The 19,509-nt window shown below is 38.6% G+C and overlaps 1 protein-coding gene and 1 pseudogene across 6 annotated transcripts in view; one reads left to right on the forward strand and one right to left on the reverse strand.

Moving 5' to 3' along the window:
• NCOA7 (nuclear receptor coactivator 7) overlaps positions 1 to 19,509 on the reverse strand; it is a 157,020-nt gene that overhangs the window by 102,242 nt on the left and 35,269 nt on the right. The gene's annotated exons all lie outside the window — the stretch shown is intronic.
• Positions 15,360 to 16,574, forward strand: LOC116549341 (annotated as a pseudogene).

Raw genomic sequence — 19,509 nt, forward strand, 5'->3', positions numbered from 1 at the left:
GTCAGCATGAGCTTTCCTTTATGAGGTGTCTCTTTGGATACATGGGAGTCAGGGAGCTGCTTGAGGAGACAGTCTGACCATTATAGGAGCTCAAGTGCTAAGCTGTGAGCTCTGTTGTTTCATTCAGAGCTGCTGGGCAGGTACATATAAGTCTGCTGCAGTGGAATTCATAATCGCCTTTTTTCCCAAGTGCTCTGTCCTGGGAAGGTGAGGCTTTATTTATAAGTTCCTGATGTGCTGCTGCCTTTTTTCAGAGATGCCCTGCCCAGCTAGGAGGTAGCCTAGTCACAGTCTGCCAGCAGACGTGTTGCTGAGCTGCCATGGGCTCTGCCCAGATGCTGTGTGAACTTCCTTGCAGTTTTGTTTATAGAGGTACAGTTAGAACTGTCTTGGTAATGGCGGTCTGCCTCAGTAATGGTGGATGCCCCTCCCCCCACAGAGCTGGACTGTCCTGGGTCCAGCTGCGCTTGCTGTCAAACTCTCAATCCAGAGCATTTCAGATTGCTGGTCTTTGTGGGGGTGGGACCCGCCAAGCCAGATCACCTGGCTCCCTGTCTCAGCCCCCTTTTTTTCAGTTGAACAGGAAACTCTTTCTCTCAAGTGTTCCAGGCGCCAGTTGAAATAGCCGCCCAGATTTTTTGAGTTTTTGTGCAGAGACCTGCTGCGCTGGCTGAAACAGCTGTGCTGGAAACTTGTGGCGCTTTTCAGCCTGGGAATCTCCTGGTCTGTGGGCAGTAATAACTCATTTGGAAATGTGGTGATCACTCACCCTCTGCATTGTTCTTGCTGGGAACTGCACTCCAGAGCTATTCCTATTCAGCCATCTTGGATCAGCTCCCCTGGCATCCAGTTTTAACCTACTTTCCTGTTAACTACTTAAACTGTAGAAATGTTGTGGAAAATAAAGGTCAAAATACAGAATCTTGAAAATAATCAGTTTAGTATATAAAGTAAAGCTCTGCTGATACCCTAGTAAGGTAAACATAGTTTATGATCAGCAGAAATGGCCTGCTAACAATTATAAGTAGCATGAAATTGGAATATGTTCTAGCTTAACTTCTCTCTCTCCTCCCAGCTTTAGAAAACATACTCTATTAATCTGATATTGCTTTTGAACAATTTTAGACATACATATACTTACTCTTTTATGATAACATACTTTCATTGTCATAAACTAAAAGTGACTTCATAAATCATCCTGTCATTATAGGTACTTTGAGACAGAATAATCCAATATCAGGTATGAAATTTTAAAACTTATTTTGGCAGATGCTCTCAATTTAGTTGGTTTACATCCAACATGTCCATTCAACATCTTAGAGGTATTTTTTCCAATTGCTACATGCTGGTTACTGCTTGGGAAGTGACATTGCTCAAAACCAGAATTCCTGGGGTAGGAGACTGATTAGTACCTACTCTAAATTTTTTTTCCTTCTAAAGTTAGTGCAGAACTCTGAGTCCGGATAATGTATTCACATGTAAAGGCAAACCCAAAATAGATTTTGAAGATAAATCTTGGCTTTGCTTTCATCTTTCTGAGGGCCCATTTCCATGACAATGACCATCCAATCACAAGATGGTCTTGGTCAGGCTCTCCAAAAAACCCCAACAATGGCCATCTCTCAAGTTACCAGTTTGATTTTAGCCAACCACAAGGAACACCTATGGTATAACAAAAAAATAAAATAAATATAATCATGCCTCACTAAACGACAGGGATACTTTCTGAGAAATGTGTCATTAGGTGATTTTGTCATTACGCAAATATTATAGAATATACTTACTACAAGCCCACATAGAATAGCCTATGACACACCTAGGCTACATGGTATAACCTATTGCTACTAGGCTATAAAACTGTACAGCATGTTACTATATTGAATACTGTAGGCAGTTGTAACACAATGGTAAGTGTTTGTGTATCTAAACAGGTATAAAAACATAAAAGGTACAAGAAAAATATGGCATTAAAAAAATGGTGGCCAGGCACGATGGCTCAAGCCTGTAATCCCAGCACTCTGAGAGGCCAAAGCGGAAGAAGTGCTTGAGCCCAGGAGTTCAAGACCAGCCTAAACGACATTGCAAGACCCTGTCTCTAAAATTAAAAAAAAAAAAAAAAATTAGCCAGGCTTGGTGGCATCCTGAGTAGTTCCAGCTACTCAGGAGGCTGAGGTGGTAGCACCACCAAAGCCTGGGAGGTTGAGGCTGCAGTGAGCTATGATTATGCCACTGCACTCCAGCCTGGGCAATAGAGCAAGACCCTGTCTCGAAAAAGAAAGGAAAAAAGGATACACTTGTATAGGGTACTTACCATGTATAGATGTTGCTCTAGGGGAGTCAGAGTGAGTGGTGAGTAAATGTGCTTACTGTGCTCTACTGTAGACTTTATCAACGCTGTATACTTCAGCTGCACTAAGGTTATGTAATCTTTTTCTTTATTCAGTAATAAGTTACCTTAGCTTACTATAACTTTTTTACTTTATCAGTTTTTAAATAATTTTTTAATACTTAGCTTAAAACACAAACAACATGGTACAGCTGTACAAAAATATTTTCTTTTTTTTGTTTGTTTGTTTTTGTTGTTGTTTTTTAAGATGAGGTTTCACCATGTTGGTCAGGCTGGTCTCGAACCTCTGACCTTGTGATCCACCCACCTCAGCCTCCCAAAGTGCTGGGATTACAGGCGTGAGCCACCGCGCCTGGCATATTTTCTTTATATGCTTATTCTATAAGCTTTTTTCTATTTCTAAAATTTTTAACTTTTTTATTTTTTCAACTTTTTATTAAAAGCTAAGACGTAAACACATCGGGTCTACACAGGGTCAGGAACATCAACGTCCCTGTCTTCCACCTCCACATCCTGTCCCACTGGAAGTTTGCAGGGGCAATAACACGCATGGAACTCTCCTCTCCTATGATAACAATGCCTTTTTCTGGAACACCTCCTAAAAGTTCTGCCTGAGGCTGGTCTATTTAACATTTTTTTATAACCAGAAAACACTCTAAAATAATAACAATGAATATAGTAAATACATAAACCAGTAACACAGTCATTTATCATCAAGTATTATGTACTGTACATAATTGTCTGTGCCATGCTTTTCCGGAACTGACAGCACAGCGGGTTTGTTAACACCAGCAGCACCAAGTAATGTGTTGCATGATGACGTTGGCAATGTTACTGGGTGATAGAATTTTTTAGCCTCATCGTAATCTTATGGAACCACCACCGTAAACGAGGCTGGTAACTTATGCAGAACATGACTGTACTTGGTCTTTGTCCCCAGGTTTCTGACACAGACTTCCTAAACACTTGGAATCTCCTGAGTGATAAGAGTGTCTTTTGTATTCTAATGAGATGACTCAAAGCTGTGGAGGGAGGGAGGTGCCTAGAGAGCTTCTGGATGGGGGACAGTCACCAGAAAGATCCAGCCAGGATTAAAAGGTAGGAACTTTCGGCCCCATCCCACAATCCACTTCTCAAGAAGGGAGGGGACAACAGATCTAGGAAAGATTTAACTGAGAGTCTGACACCTTTTTAGGTCTGAAAGAAGCATTTACCACCTATCCTCTCTGAGGGCTGCTGCCTATGAGGTTTCATCCATGTAACAAGACCACCTTCACAAGGGCCTCCTCCTCTTCTTTCTCTCCCTCTCCATACTCTGCCTTGCCAGTATAATCTGATTTTTGGCCATGCTCTAAGCCCCCATTCTTTCTGTAATCTCAAGATGGTACAGAAGCTTCTGCACCCATTGCAGGCTTGAGTAAACACTCCATGGTTCTTCTTGTGCATGTTAAAAAATAACTGTATGCTTCTCTCTTATTAATCTGCCTTTTATGAGTTCATTTTTCAGTGAAGTTTCAGATGGCGAAGGGGAAGTTTTTCCTTCGACTCGAGAGTTAAGGACTAGGAAAGGCTTTGTTATCGGAGGGACTGGTGTGTGTTCTACTCATGAACAGGAAGAAATATGAGAAAGAGTCCCTTTTTAACACCGACCCTGAAGTAGTTCTGCATTAGCCATACAACTAATAGCAGCATGCAACTTGCTGTCCCATTTTTCATGTCAATTTATATGTTCCCTGGTCTGGACCTTTCATTTTTAAATAGTATATTGTAATTTCTTTAATAAGTGAGATGAAGAGAAAATATATTAACATATGGGTGATCTCAGCCTGCTTCCTCCTGCTCCTCTTAAGGGAATTCTAGGTTTGCTTGTTTCCTTTTCCTGGTTCTGAGCTTATGAACACAGATGTGAGAAATGAATTACTGGGAGGAGCTAATTTCATTTCATTGGGTAAGCTTCAAAAAGGAGAAAGAGTTTGGAGAAGCAGCCAAGAGACATGTAAAAGGTCAGAGAGATGGAGAAAGGATTTAAAAGTTGTATCAAATATAAGGCATTTATTACCCCCTTGGATATGTTCTGAAAGGTGAAGTAAATATTTGAATTATTTTCAATTATTTTCTCTGATATACTTATTACTTTGAATGTGACTTAATGCCGGAATTGGACTAAAGCATGGCTGGTTATACACTAGTGACACACGTGGACTTTTCCAAAGATGCCTTAAAGGTGGAGAATGTATGAATGAATGAATGAATGAAGAAACAAACTTCAGTCCCGGAAAGATGAAGCAGGCTAATTTTATTTGTGTAAAATTTCATAAATTGATATAAACCTTGAATCAGACCATGGTTACGTACACTTTTAGGCTAATTTCTCAAGTGAAGTCACTTTACACACATACAAAGAGAGAAATCAAGCTTCGCTCAATATTAATCTAATTTAAAGAATAATGTAAGGTATTTTGTGAGGAGATAACAACCCAAAGACCTAACAATTCTCCACCACTTGAACACTTTGCCCCAAATAGAGAGCTGGAATTTCCTATCATAAACTCTTCTTCATATTTACTATGTCACTTGGCATGCATAGGTGCAGCTAACTAAGTAATCAACCATCCTCTCCAGTAGCGGACTTTACCAAGAAAGTTTTGCTTTGATTTTATTACATGTTTTTTTAAAATTTTTAATGGTTGTTGATAAAAGCCAAGGTAATTTTTCAAAGATGTGTACTTGTTTATATAGTTTTAAATGTCCTCCTTCCAGGCATTCCTTTTGATTTTAATACAGGTTATAAAACTCTCTTGAACATTTGTAATGCTGGAATAATAGTCATACAAATTTCCTGTGGATTTCTACACTCCTGCATTAAGCCATAAGAAAACTCGGCTGCACTTTATTTTGGCTGAGTTAAAGACAGCTTTGAAGGAAACCAAAATAGAATGATAACAATATTTTATCAGATGGGGGAAAATAAATATGTTTATAACTATTACTGAGATTCTGCAGGAGTATATCAGCTACAGTTCAAATGAAAGCCAAACAAAGGAAAATTTCATTGCTGTTTGTATGGATTAGACCAAAGAATCTTTAATCATCTCCAGCAAAGGGTCCCTTAAAAAGAGGGACACATGCATACATTTTAACACATGCATACATTGCAACTTCACAATGGCATAGGCAAAAATGAAAATTCATATTTATCAACCATTATGTCCCTGGCATAACAACTATACATTTTTTAAAGCGCTCTTTATCCATAAATTAATTCTTCTATAATCAGCTATTGTTTTAGTGGAGTTGTGGTATTAAACACCAAATTCAGTTTTCTGAATTCTACATAAAGCTGTCACAATATTAAAAATTCTAAAACAGTTTAAGATTAAAATATAATTACCTAAACTAATGAAGAATTTAAACCTTTTCCATTTTGTTTCCAAGATGCATAAATCATAGAATCTCAAGTAGAAATGTTCTTTAAAGGTTATCTTGTCAAATCATCCATTCAATGATGGAATGACGATATTTACAGCAATTTACAGTGTCTAAAAACTCACTGAGACTCAAAGCATGTTATTCTCCTTTTTAAAAGCTTTAACTCCAATGCCTAGTACAATGCTTGGTATACTACAGATAACTGCAGTAGATTTCCTTGGCCTCCATACAATCTATTCCTTATTCTGTAATACCAGATCTGGGTGGGGCTGACCCTAGCTCCAGGAAGGACATACTTTATGCGGCCTGTCCAATCAAAGCACTGAGTCTCTGCCTCCCCAGCTGCACAGCTGCAGCCAGACTCCGGCTCTAAGTTGGTCCAATCCATGTGAGTCTCAGGACTTGTAAGACCTATTAGCAAGCATTTGCTTTGCCTGCTGTTGCATAAGGGAGATTCTGACTTAGCAGCATTTATCAAGTAAAGCCTGAAAAAGGAAGCTAAAAGAAAGGAAGGATTTAGTTACAGACAAACTGAGTCATGATGATATTATTTGAGTCCCAAATCCAGGCATTCCTGAAGTCAAATCTTTTTTGGGACATTTTACTTATGTGAACCAGAAATCTCCATATTCCTTTTTTCGCCTAAGGCAGGTTTGATCTGTTTTCTGTTACCTGATCCTAGAAAGGGGAAAGAGCCTCCTGGCTATTATGAAAATTTGCCTAAGTAAGGTAATGCCATGTAAACAACCCGAAAATGTGGATTGGTTCAGCTAGTTTGGATGATACTTGGAAACTTAGCAGTCTTTACCACATGAAATTAACATGGATGGCTGTTGTATTTTAAGATTAGATTGTGTGCCTATCAAGCCTGCATTATTGGGGAACTTAGGAAATTTTAAAGATTCTAGAATAAGCAGTCTATACTTCTTTTAGCCTGAGAAAAGAAAAGAGTTTTTATCTGGGAAATATACATCCTTTTAAATTATCAGGCTAGAGAGACACTAAAATGAGACTGCAATCACATCTTACTTCCTGCTGGAGCTATGTATTCATCTTTAGAGCCGGCTTGCTATTGCCACAAGCAGCCATAAATTAACCTAATAATGCCACACCAGACACCATAACCCACACCCCATAACTTAATGCATAGCCAATCACTAATCAATGCTATTTCTGTAAGCCAACAAGAGTTCCTGGCACATCACTTTGTATCAGCCCAAATGATATCTCTTTTTCCTATCTCTTTTTTGGCCTTTAAAACTCAACTTGTAACTGCTGCTAATCAGAGTGTATATTCAGGGCATCTTCAATCTGTGCTCCTGAGTAACAATCCTCAAGCTTGGCTCAAATAAACTCTATTTGTATTAATTTTGCCCTCAGCATCTTCCTTTTAGGTCAGCAAGCCTTCAGTGAATTCTTAAAAGAAACAGGCAAGCTTGGGATAGCGCTGGTCTGCTGAACCTAGAGTGAGACGAGAGTACAACTCTGCTAAGGGAAAACCTTTGTCTGTGGCTTGCAGCAGCTGAGAGCCTGGTGACCTTGGTTAAACAACAACTTCTTAAGACCTCAGTAGCTCACCTCTACCAAGAAGTTAGCTTAGGTTGTTTTTAAGATATTTTCCATTCCTAAATGTCTATAAAAATAATGAAGTAAATAAATCTAGATTATCTGATGAACAAAAATCTTCAGTTATTTTGTTGTGAAACTTTAAAGAATGTTCTTCTATCTATAAGGGATTAACTATATTATGTTCACATGTATTTAATAAGTATTATTTACATTTTAAAGTCACTTTAGTTTTCTCTAGTGATGGTTTCAGACACACAAATAAGTATTTCAGGAGAGATTTTTATGGTTAAAACCAAACACTTGTTTTTATTAAAAAACAAAATAGAAATAAATAAACCACCCACATGTTTCTTTTAATACTCTCCCACTGTATATGAAAGTACATCTTATTTTTAAAGATCATTTGTCACGTCTTAATGATCCTATCTACCAAATGTTTTTGCAGGCATTATGATTTTAAAAAATAATGAAAGCTTTGCAGTTTAACATGACAATTTTTAAAAGTCTATTATTATTTCTCAGAGGAAACAACACTGTAGGACAACACAAGGGGAGGAAGAGACAAAGGAAAGAAGGGCCTTACTTAAGTTAGTTTTCACTTTATAATTTCTCTGCAGTTAGAGGTTAGGGGGCAAAACTGAGTTTTGGGGGAGTGAGAGGAGGTCAGGGATATGTGTTAAAGCTGCATCTGCTAAGCAAGTTGACTCGTTTTATTTGGACTGCATGCTTATTTGGGGTTGCCTGTGGAAAGTGCTGATGGCAATGGCATAGGGGAATGGAGAGCGAGCCCACAGTGCCCAAAGCACCTCTTGCTGACAGCCTGATTGAAACAAGACAACAACCCATTTTCCTTTCTTTTTTTTGAGACAGAATCTTGCTCTGTAGCCTAGGCAGGAGTGCAGTGGCATGATCTCAGCTCACTGCAACTTGTGCCTTCGGGGTTCAAGTGATTCTCCTGCCTCAGCCTCCTGAGTAGCTGGGATTTCAGGAGCCTGTCACCACACCTGGCTAATTTTTGTATTTTTAGTAGAGACAATGCTTCACCATGTGGCCAGGCTGGTCTCAAACTCCTGACCTCAAGTGATGCGCCTACCTCGGCCTCCCAAAGTGCTGGGATTACAGGTGTGAGCTACCTGCCAGGCCAGACCCATTATTTCCAAGGGTTTTAGTTGTCTGCCTACTCAACTGTTTTATGTGTGATCTTCATCATAAGCCAATTTGTCTGTCCTGGTTTCTACTTCTTTCTTAATTTCTCATTTTCTCTTTAATGAGGTTAAACTATGCAAATCACTTACAATTTATGACTTCAAATTCACAAATTTCTAGTGCCAATAGTTTCGCTCTGCAGCAATACAAATTGGAGCAGAAGTTTTATTTTGAAGGTATTGTTTCATTAAGTACAATTTCTGGAAGTTGTTGAAAAATAACTTATATAATATGCAAAAAAAGAAAACTATTCTGAAGTTCCAGAGAGAAACTGAAACCAGTAACAGGATTCTAGTGGGCAGAACACATGGCAGGGGAGAAAGAAGGTCTGGAGACCATGCCATCCTGTGACACAACAGTGTGGTGACATCCCACAGACCTGAAATCCCAATCAGCCGAGGCTGCAGAAAATAACAAGTTGGCTGAGAGATCCCAGTGGTTCTTCCTGTGCCCTGCCAAAGAACATCCACTTTGTAGCAGCGCTTCCCCAGGAGGCAAGCTTGGTGCTGAGTTTCACTGTAACTCGCTGTGAATTCTGAACAGCCCACCAACTAAAGCCAATATAAAACTGTGAACTTTGCGCATCCTTGGTATGCTAGACCCTCAAGGGCCCTAAGTGAAGGCTCTTCACTGACCCATGAAAAATGGGACTAGATAAAAGCAATCACTTGTGGCCTTATGAACTAATTTCCTCTATCCAGCGTCTTCAGTCTCTCAGTAGCATTACCAATGCACCTGTGTGTGTCCTCTTGTCTGGCAAATAATAAAGTAATTTACTGCTTGTTTTGTTAATCCCTTAAGTAGTTAAAAGAGAGTAGAGTATTTGGGGGCTCCCTAGCAGGGAGATAAAAGGAACCACAATTTGCCCTGGGTAGGGTTGGCAGGTTTAGCTTACAAAATGACAGAGTGGCAGAGAGCCTCCTAAAAATTATTAAAACCATCACTGAAGAGGAAATTGTCCAGCTATGTGAGACACATGGTCAAGAGATTGATTGTCGTGGAAGAAACATGAAATGATACCCTACTGCCTTTGAAATTCTTGATAGAAATTTTGTAGATCTAGATCAATGATGTTTCTTATTTTCTAGGTGAAGATTTTAAGTGTAAATCAAAAAGAAGATACAGAAGTATACAGTAGATAACACTGTGAAAGAATTGATGCAAACAGACCCGACACAGTGGCTCACGCCTGTAATCCCAGCACTTTGGGAGGCCAAAGTGAGCAAATCATCTGAGGTTAGGAGTTCAAGACCATCCTGGCTAACATGGCAAAATTACGTCTCTATTAAAAATATAAAAATTGGGCTGGGAATGGCTCACATCTGTAATCCCAACACTTCGGGAGGCCAAGGCAGATGAATCACAGGTCAGGAGATGGAGATCATCTTGGCTAGAACAGTGAAACCCCGCGTCTACTAAAAATACAAAAAATTAGTTGGCTGTGGTGGTACACACCTGTTGGGAGGCTGAGGCAGGAGAATCGCTTGAGCCTGGGAGGTGGAGGTTGCAGTGAGCCGAGACTGTGCCATTGCACTCCCGCCTGGGCAACAGAGTGAGACTCCATCTCAGAAAAAAAAAAAAAAGTACAAAAATTGGCCGAGAGTGGTAGTGCACGCCTGTAGTCCCAGCTACTCGGGGAGGCTGAGGCAGGAGAATCGCTTGAACCTGGGAGGCGGGAGGTTACAGTGAGCTGAGATAGCACCACTGCACTCCAGCCTGGGACAGAGTAAGACTCTGTCTCAAAAAAAAAAAAAGAATTGACTCAAACGATAGACTTCTCTCAAAGATTATAAGGAGTCTCTCTCAGTATCCCAGTCACAGGCAAATCCTACACACTTTCATGGGCCCATGCATCTGCACATTGTCTTCCCTCTGCCTTAAACTCTCTTCCTTCCTCATAGCAAACTTTCACTCAAATCTCAAGATAGCCCAAGTCACCTCTTTTATGACATCCAGCATCTTCCTGACAGTCATTTCTTCCACTCTATACCCTCAGCACTTGGCAGTCACCTTGTTTCCAGTATTTATCCCATTGCTGCTACTATATACGCATTCTGTTATTACCTCAGATTGTGCATTCCTACGAATGTTTGCTAGGGGAGAAGAGGGTGTGTATGATCTCACAGCCAGAGACTATAAGAGAAACAGCTCACAAGGGATAATATGTTCTTCTAGAACAAATTCTGTCAACTCCATCACAAATGAGTCTGTGGAAGAACCAAGGCTAAAAGCATCTCAAGAAACAAATGCGGCCAAATAAACTCAAGTTTCTAATGGGCAGGCATATAGACATATAGGGGATGGCGAGAAGGCAAATAATATAGCTCAAACAAAAGCAAAAAGCAAATGACACAAGTCTGTAGGAACAAGGTTGGAAAGTGAAAGCTCAGCATGAGCAGAAGTTTGTAAACAACGCAAAGAAAAACTAACAAGAAAATTATAGGGATGTTGAGAGGCTGAAGAGGCAAGAAGCAGTAGTCCCACTAGGTGACGTTAAGCTGTAAGAGAGAGAAAACAAGTCTAGTCCAATCCTGTTTTCAGCTTTAGCAAAGAGAATAGGCAAAAAATTAAAAAGGAGAACATATCTACGGCTAAGAAGAAAGCGAAATCCAGAATGAAATCTCTAGTCCTGGCAAAGCAATCCTCTGAGTTGCGGTATCATTACCAGTTACCTCTGAAGAAATGCTGAGAAAGAAAATTGGAAGTAGGACCCCAAAAACCTGGTTTTCAAAGAAATAAAAAATTTAGAAATGACACACTGAGTAGCTTGATATCAACTGTCAGAAAAATAAATTGACAGCTCATTAATCATTTGTGAATACTTGAAGACAAATTATCGTCTTCTAGGAGCCACTATAGGTACACTAAAATGAGTGACTTTAAATGAACATAATTATCTTTTTTGGTTGGGCTAGATCTGGCATATTGATGGGCCAGTCACAGGAGGCAGAACAGAAAGATTTCACTAAGGCCTCTGAAAATGTCACTACCTTTCTTAAAGTAAGGTAAGCTGGAAACAGCTGGACTATAGAATTTGGTTAACTTAGAGCAAATTGATTTATAGCAAACTGAAATACTTAAAAATAATTATTTCATGTACTGAAATAATGCCATAATGCATGAAAAGTTTTCCCATTCAGCCTTTCAATCAACTACTTGGATAAGAACCTAACACATGGTATTTAAGTTCCAGATCTTAGGCAATCTAGGGAGGGCAGAAAATATGTTCAATGTTGAAAATCAGGCTTCAAAATTCCTGGAAAAATAGAATAATGGGCAGAAAACAAACAAGACAAAATTCCAATTCACATAGAAAAACATTTTCCCCCCTCACTATGAGCATAATTGTTGTCAACAAAATAATGATATATGATGCTTTATTAATAAAAGTAAAGGATAACTATATAGTTATATATGGTATGTATAGAGAGTTATATATGGTGTACATGGTAGCGCACATACAGACACAGAGTCTTGCTTTGTCACTCAAGCTGGAGTGCAGTGGCATGATTAAAGCTCGCTGCAGCCTTGATTTCTTGGGCTCAAGCAATCCTCCTACCTCAGTGTCCCAAACCCTAGGCCCCTGCCAGTAACTGGGACTACAGGCACTCACCACCATGCCTAGCTAATTAAAAAAATTTTTATAGGGACAAGATCTCACTATGTTGCCCGGGCTCGTCTAAAACTTCTGGCCTCAAGCAATCCTTCCACCTCCGCCTCCCAAAGTGCTGAGACTACAGGTGTAGGCAACCTTGCCTAGCCTAATAGTCTTATATTTGCATTAATCAGGTCATATCAAGATGGCAAAGAATCTGAAAACTCCATCTTAAGTGAAGAGATTGAGAAACTTACGATACTCATCCTGGAAAAGGTTCAGAGAGAACATGGTGTTGTCTTCAAATACATTAAATGATACCATATGAAAGACAGATTTAATTTATTGTGTATGGATTCTAAGTAACAAGGAATAAGCAGAATAAGCTGAAAGGAAATAAAATTTAACCAAAAATTTAAAAACAACTTCCCACTAACAAGAGTTTTTCAAAAAAGAAATGAGCAGCCTTGAGAGTCCTTGAGATACTGTTATAGCTCGAGAAGTTCAAGTCCAGGCTGGAACGGTTCTATCTGTCAAAGGCAACGGAGATTCCGAACCTAGCATGGTAGCTCATATGACCTCCATATTTCAACTAAAGGATTTTACAATTCTGAAATTAGGCATGGTGCCTGTATTAAGAAGGTAAGTGGAAGAAGAAAAATAAGATATCAAGTTAACATGAACCTGATACTTAGAAAATGCTGTGTTTTCTTTTGAATCTCTCAATTACTTTTTCTAGGCCCCCAGGGCATTGTCTAATTACTATATTACTCGGTGCTTCTATACTCTTAGAGGGTGACCAAAGTTCCTCATATGATGTGACTATACAGTTAAAGCCACTGTGAAATAGTAGACTAAAAAAAAGGGTCATGTGGACACTCATTAGAATTCTGAATGCAGGAAAAGAAATTTGCTAGTTGTTATCACATCTACACAGACATAACCACTTCACCGAAGGTTGTTTACTTGAAAAAACACAGGAACATCTTTGCTAGTGGCTTCCTTTGTAAGAGAGGATGCTGCAGCACAACCAACTATTCTCAGCAAACATACTGTGCATCAAGTTCCTACACAGACATCACTGCTTACAGCATTAGAATTAGCATCCTTCATTTAAAACGGCTATGAATGATTGGTGCTCACCCATAATAGAATGACTATACTAATACACTACTATATTAAAATCCTGTCACATAGCTTATTTTTAAAAATTCCTATTAATAAGGAAAAAACTTAATACTACCAAGGTGCTCTAACTCCTGGCATAGTGCATCTGTCTCTTAAAATAATATGTAAAAGTTCTACTAAAAAAATTGAAACAGGAGTTCAACTACTTTTGGATGTGGCTTATAAAGAGGGTATATTGTAATAATTTGTTACCAATGGTTATAAAAAATTTTTTATAGAAAAATGTCTAAACTTTTACATTTTATTTTTACAGGTTAAAATTTTAAATATAAATTCTAAAATTTCTAAATTTAATGTTTTCATCTAAGATGTTATAATTAAAAAATTATCTTAAGGAAGAGAATACTCCAATTATTTTTACATTTTATTTAAAGGGCACTATGGAGGAGGCAGTAGTTAAGAAAAAAGGCTTTGGAATTAGATACAAGTAGGAAGATATCCGGGCTCTATTATTTGCTACCTATGAAACTTGGGGAGTTACCAAAACACTCCAAGCCTGTTTCCTTGTCTATAATAATGAGAAAACTAATACCATAGTGAGGTTGTATTTGTGAAGCTCCTGGCACAGTGTGAGCAATCAGCAAAAGAGAGCCCACAGTGCCACCAATCTGCACAGGTAAAACTAAAACATGTTACAGGCCCCAGACAGCCAGCCTGGGTGCATGTATCCCACTACGGCTCGTCTCCTGCCTTACTGATTGCTAATATCCTCATGGCATTACATAGTGATTAGCCTTCAAGCAGTCATACTACTGAGGGATCCCTCTCTGATGAATCATCCTCATTAGACAATAAGCATGCTCTAACAGCTCCTCTTCCATCTTTAAAAACTCACCATTCCTTGACTCCCATATCTTCCTCTTGCCAAGGCCTGAATATTTGGCTTCCCTTCCCAGCCAATTTACCAAAAGAATTGCCTAGAAGCTCGGTCTCCACTCCCTTACTTCCTCTTCACATCAAACTGGCTTCTCCCACCACTGTGCTGAAACTGCTTTTATCCAATCAATTATCGGTGACCTCCAAGTGGTCAATCTTAATGGATACTTTGCAGTCCTCATCTTAATTTACTTCTCAGCTACTTGCAAACTTGCTGATCATTATCTTTGAAATTCTCTCTCCTCTCAGCTGCAGTGATTCTATCTTTTCTGAATTTCATCCTACTTCTCTTTCTGCACTAGACCACCAAATGTTGGAGTTTCCCAATTCTGGCTCCATTCCTTAGTTCTGCTCTTTTTCACTTTATATTCCCTCCCTATGTGATCTCATCCTTTCCCATGGCTGAGGCCAAAAACCCTGAAATTCCCATTGCAGCCCAGATCCTGTTTTCACTTCAGATTTACATACCCAATTGTGTACTTAGTGGTTGTCTTGTAAGCATCTCAAACTTAACATATTAAATTCTTGAGATACCCTCTCAAAACTGTTGTTTTCTAGTTTTCCCGTTTCAGTTAATGGCACCTCCGTCCGTCGAGCTGTTCAATCCAAATTCCTAAACATGGCCAAGGCCCTGCATGAGCTGCCTCAGCCTACATCTTCCCATTTCCTGCGTATTTCTCCCTAAAAAGCAATGTGTTCAAGGAGCATTGGCCATCTTGCAGATCCAGAAAGCTGCCAAACTTTTTGTCACCTTAAGGACTTTTCACCTAAAGGTTCTCCCTACCTAGAGAATATTTCTTACTTTCCCTCTCTCCCTAGCATTTCTCGTAAACACACAGATTACCTGGTGAACTCCTGCTTGTACCTAAAATCATTAAAAGTCATTAACACGTGAGTATTAAATGACCTGTAAATGTCATTTTCTCCAAAGGTGCCTGAACATAACTTGTGTCTAAAGTGGACACTGTTCTTGCACTTCTCTTTTATGATGTCCTGCTGTTTTCCTTTATACCAAATACAGCCATTTATAATGACATATGGATTTTATGTTCTTCTTTAATGTCTGCTATGGTTTGAATGTCCCCTCCAAAACTCATGTTGAAATGTAATTGCCATTGTAACAAGACTAACAGGTGGCACTGTTAAGAGGTGATTAGGCCAGATGGGTTCCTAATTAATAATGAATTAATGTCATTATTGTGGAAGTGTGCTGGTTATCACAAGAGTGGGTTTTTATAAAAGTGAGTTTGGGCATTCACCCAGTTAAGAGTTGCAGGTAGCGGTGGCGATGGATGCTCTGGATCGAGTTGTAAAGCCCAAAACGAAAAGAGCCAAGAGATTCCTTGAGAAAAGAGAACCGAAACTCAATGAAATTATTAAAAATGCCATGCTGATTAAAAGGGGAAATGCAAATGCAACAGTGAAACAAGTACTTAAAGTTGTGTATGCACTGAAAAAACCATACAGTGTACTGTATAAAAAGAAAATATTACAAGACCTTTTGAGGATCAGACATCACTGGAATTCTTTTCAAAGAAGTCATATTGTTCTTTATTCATGTTTGGCTCCCATAATAAGAAGCGGCCAAATAATCTAGCCATAGGTTGTTTGTATGACTACCATGTGCTGGATGTGATTGAATTAGGTATTGAGAATTTTGTCTCTCTAAAAGACATTAAGAACAGTAAATGCCCTGAGGGAACAAAACCCATGTTAATATTTGCTGGTGATGATTTTGATGTAACAGAAGATTACAGAAGACTAAAAAGTCTTCTTATTGATTTCTTCAGAGGCCCCACAGTATCAAATATCCGCCTGGCTGGATTAGAGTATGTTCTGCACTTCACTGCACTGAATGGGAAGATTTACTTTCAAAGCTATAAGCTGCTGTTGAAGAAATCTTGTTGCTAAACACCACGGATTGAATTGGAAGAGATGGGACCCTCATTGGATCTGGTTCTGAGGAGGACACACCTGGCATCGGATGACCTTTATAAATTATCTATGAAAATGCCAAAAGCTCTCAAGCCAAAGGAGAAGAAAAATATCTCCCATGATACTTTTGGTACAACTTATGGAAGGATTCATATGCAGAAGCAAGACCTAAGCAAACTACAAACCAGGAAAATGAAGGGGTTGAAGAAGTGACCGCAGAAAGGATAACAGAAGAACAGAAGAAAACGTCAAAAAGAATTTTTAAAAATTGATGGAACTTAGCCAGCCACTACTGTTTCATTGTGTTCTACTTGAGAATTGTCAAGCGCCAATCCATTCAGAGTTTCTTACAAGATCTTACTATATATTTTTATAACATAATAATTTTACTATATATTATTATGAACATAATATACTAGTATTAAGTGTTAAAAAAAAAAAAAGGTGAGTTTGGCCCTCTCTTGTTTATTCACTCTCACCCTTTCTTGCCCTCTCACCTTCCACCACGGGGTGATACAGCATTTCTTGCCCTCCCACCTTCCACCATGGGGTGATACAGCATGCAGGCCCTTGTCAGATGCTGGCACCATGCTCTTGGACTTCCTAGAATCCAGAACTGTGAGCCAAATAAATTTCTGTTCATTATAAATTACCTAGTCTGTGACATTCTGTTAAAGCAACACAAAATGAACCAAGACAATGTATTTATGAAAAGTATTCTCCATAAGGGCAAGGGCCGTGTTTGTTTTGCTCACTAATCTATGCTCTGGGCTTAATGGACACAGGCACACAAGGTCTCTTTGACATGGAAGCAATCTGTATGTTTTTCCTCATAACACAAAGAATATTACATAAATTCTTACATTTAATTAGATGAAGGAACTAGAAGAAGTCTTTAATATCCAGTTGCATCAGCTAATATAAAACCAAAATGGTCTTTTTTCAAAATCACAGAAAGGTTTCCCTATGCATTAAAAACGAACAGGAAGAAGGAGGTAGAGATTACATATATTGGATTTGTAACCCAATTAATTGTACAATTTTACAGTTTCAATAATTCATTAAAATAATGTCATTTCTTATAAATTGTGCTTAAATATGAATATATTTTAAAAATCCATATACTCTTTTCAAAGAAAATGTTTGCATATATATGTATGTGTGTGTATATACCTGTTTTTACATTTAAAATATATCTATCCCTATAAAATAAAAATATCCAGATTATACAAGCTTAGAGTTGTGGTTTTAAAAAAAATTAAATTTCTTTCATTATCTAGTGAAAGCAGTTGACTTGGCACAGTAAAAGGAACTACCTCCCCTACCCCTCTCCCAACTTAAAAGACAAAAAAATTGATGATGGAGCCACTGAAATGGAAAGTGCTCAGTCTCCAGTGACCTCACCAGCATCTGCTGCAATTACCTTCGAAAATAAAATAACCAAATTACCGTTCAGCTTAGTGCTGTGCTAACAAAATTAATCTGAAATATAAAAATTCATCTGCTTTCTATTATGTATTCAACTTCTAAAACAAAAGCTCTTCTAGCTCTAAATTGTGAAGTATATGCACTACAGGTGTCATAATCGACAGTAATATATTCCCACAAACACAGGAAAAATTAATGGAATCATTCATGACTTAGCTCAAATTATCCATGAAAGCGATTTAAGTCATTCCATATATTCAAAAGTAAAATCAATCAATTTTATGTGTGGTTTGATTTTTTTTTTTTTTTAATTGTTGGGTTTTTCTTGAGACAGAGTCTTGCTTTGTTGCTCAGGCTGGAGTGACAATGATCATAGCTCACAGTAACCTCCAATACCCGAGATGTCTTTTCAGCCTCTGCTCCTGAGTAGCTAGGGTTGCAGGTATGTGCCATCATGTCTGGATTTTTTTTTTGTAGAGACAGGGTATCACTATGTTGCTTAGATTGGTCTCAAACTCCTGGTCTCCAACTCTCCTCTCACCTAGGACTCTCAAAATGCTGGAATTACAGGTGTGATCCATTATGTCTGGCTGATGGATTATAATACCCCCCCCTTTTTTTTTTGAGATGGAGTTTTGCTCTTGTCACCCAGGAGGGAGTACTATGGCTCGATCTCGACTCCCTGCAACCTCTATTCTCCTGCCTCTGCCTCCTACGTAGCTGGGATTACAGGCATCCACTACATGTTTTGTATTTTTAGTAGAGACAAGGTTTCACCATATTGGCCAAGCTGGTCTTGACCTCCTGACCTCAAGTGATCCGCCTGCCTTGCCCTCCCAAAGTGCTAGGAATACAGGCATGAGCCAGTTTTGATTCTATTCTGCTTTGTGCAACAGATTTGTTCAGAAAATATATGTGCAAATTGTATTTTAAAAAGACATACAATGATTTAGAAAAATCATTGAGTTTTAAAATTTAGCAAAGAATATTTAAAACATAAATAAATAGCGTCTAATTTAACTGCTTCTTAAGTGTAAATGATCAAAGTTTGGCCATCTAGTCTGTCAAGTATTCTATAAGTACACTAATAAATACCATAGAATATTTTTATTGTTGTAATTAACAGTCTTGTTCTCTGGTTCTTCTATATTTAAATTTACTTCATACTCTTCTTTCTCCACACCCAAGTAATTCTTGTCTCACAACCGTCAAGCAACATTTATTTCAGTCTGTGATATTCCCACCTCAAAGTCATTTTTGACTATCCAAATAAAATCAGTTCCATGGTTCTAGTAGCAGAATTATTGAGAAAAGATCCTTTTCTTCATCTTCCTCACATTCTTGGAAACTAGATCTTTTCTTGCTTTGGGAAGAGACCCAGCAGGTCCCCAATCCAACTAACTCATCTTCTCTTCTTGGGCCTAGAACGCTCTACAAGCTCCATGTCATTGACACATCCGACGTTGCTTTACTTGGTGCCAAATCACATTTGCAAACCATGAACCAACCTGTATCTTGCTAGGTCTTCTTAAACCTCACCCACTCTCCTTTTCATTCATTACCATTTTCATTTATGTGTGAGAAGCAAAACATTAAAACAAGTAGGCAAGTCTGCTGCATGTTCGCTGGTATAATACAGCACAAAAATGAGTGCAGAAAAAAACCTGAAACCCTAACGCTTTTGTTTATGCAAACTTTATTTGAAATGATAAAGAAAAAAGGAAGTGAAAATGTGTGAACAAGTACCCCTGGCTCAAGAACCAGGTCTTCACTTTTATAACAGAAGTGCCCAAGCTGGGAGAATTTTACTTGTCAGGGCCTCCAACTCTGAGTCTAGAGAGGCAATAACAGATGCATTCTAGCCACACTGCAAAAATGTCAAGTCAGGAGATTGCTGACATTTTTTGCTGGTATGTAGGGACTTCCCAAGTTTCAC

The sequence above is a fragment of the Sapajus apella genome, unplaced genomic scaffold (genome assembly GCF_009761245.1).
Source record: "Sapajus apella isolate SASKATOON/1434 unplaced genomic scaffold, GSC_monkey_1.0 scaffold6, whole genome shotgun sequence".
Classification (NCBI taxonomy): Eukaryota; Metazoa; Chordata; class Mammalia; order Primates; family Cebidae; genus Sapajus; species Sapajus apella.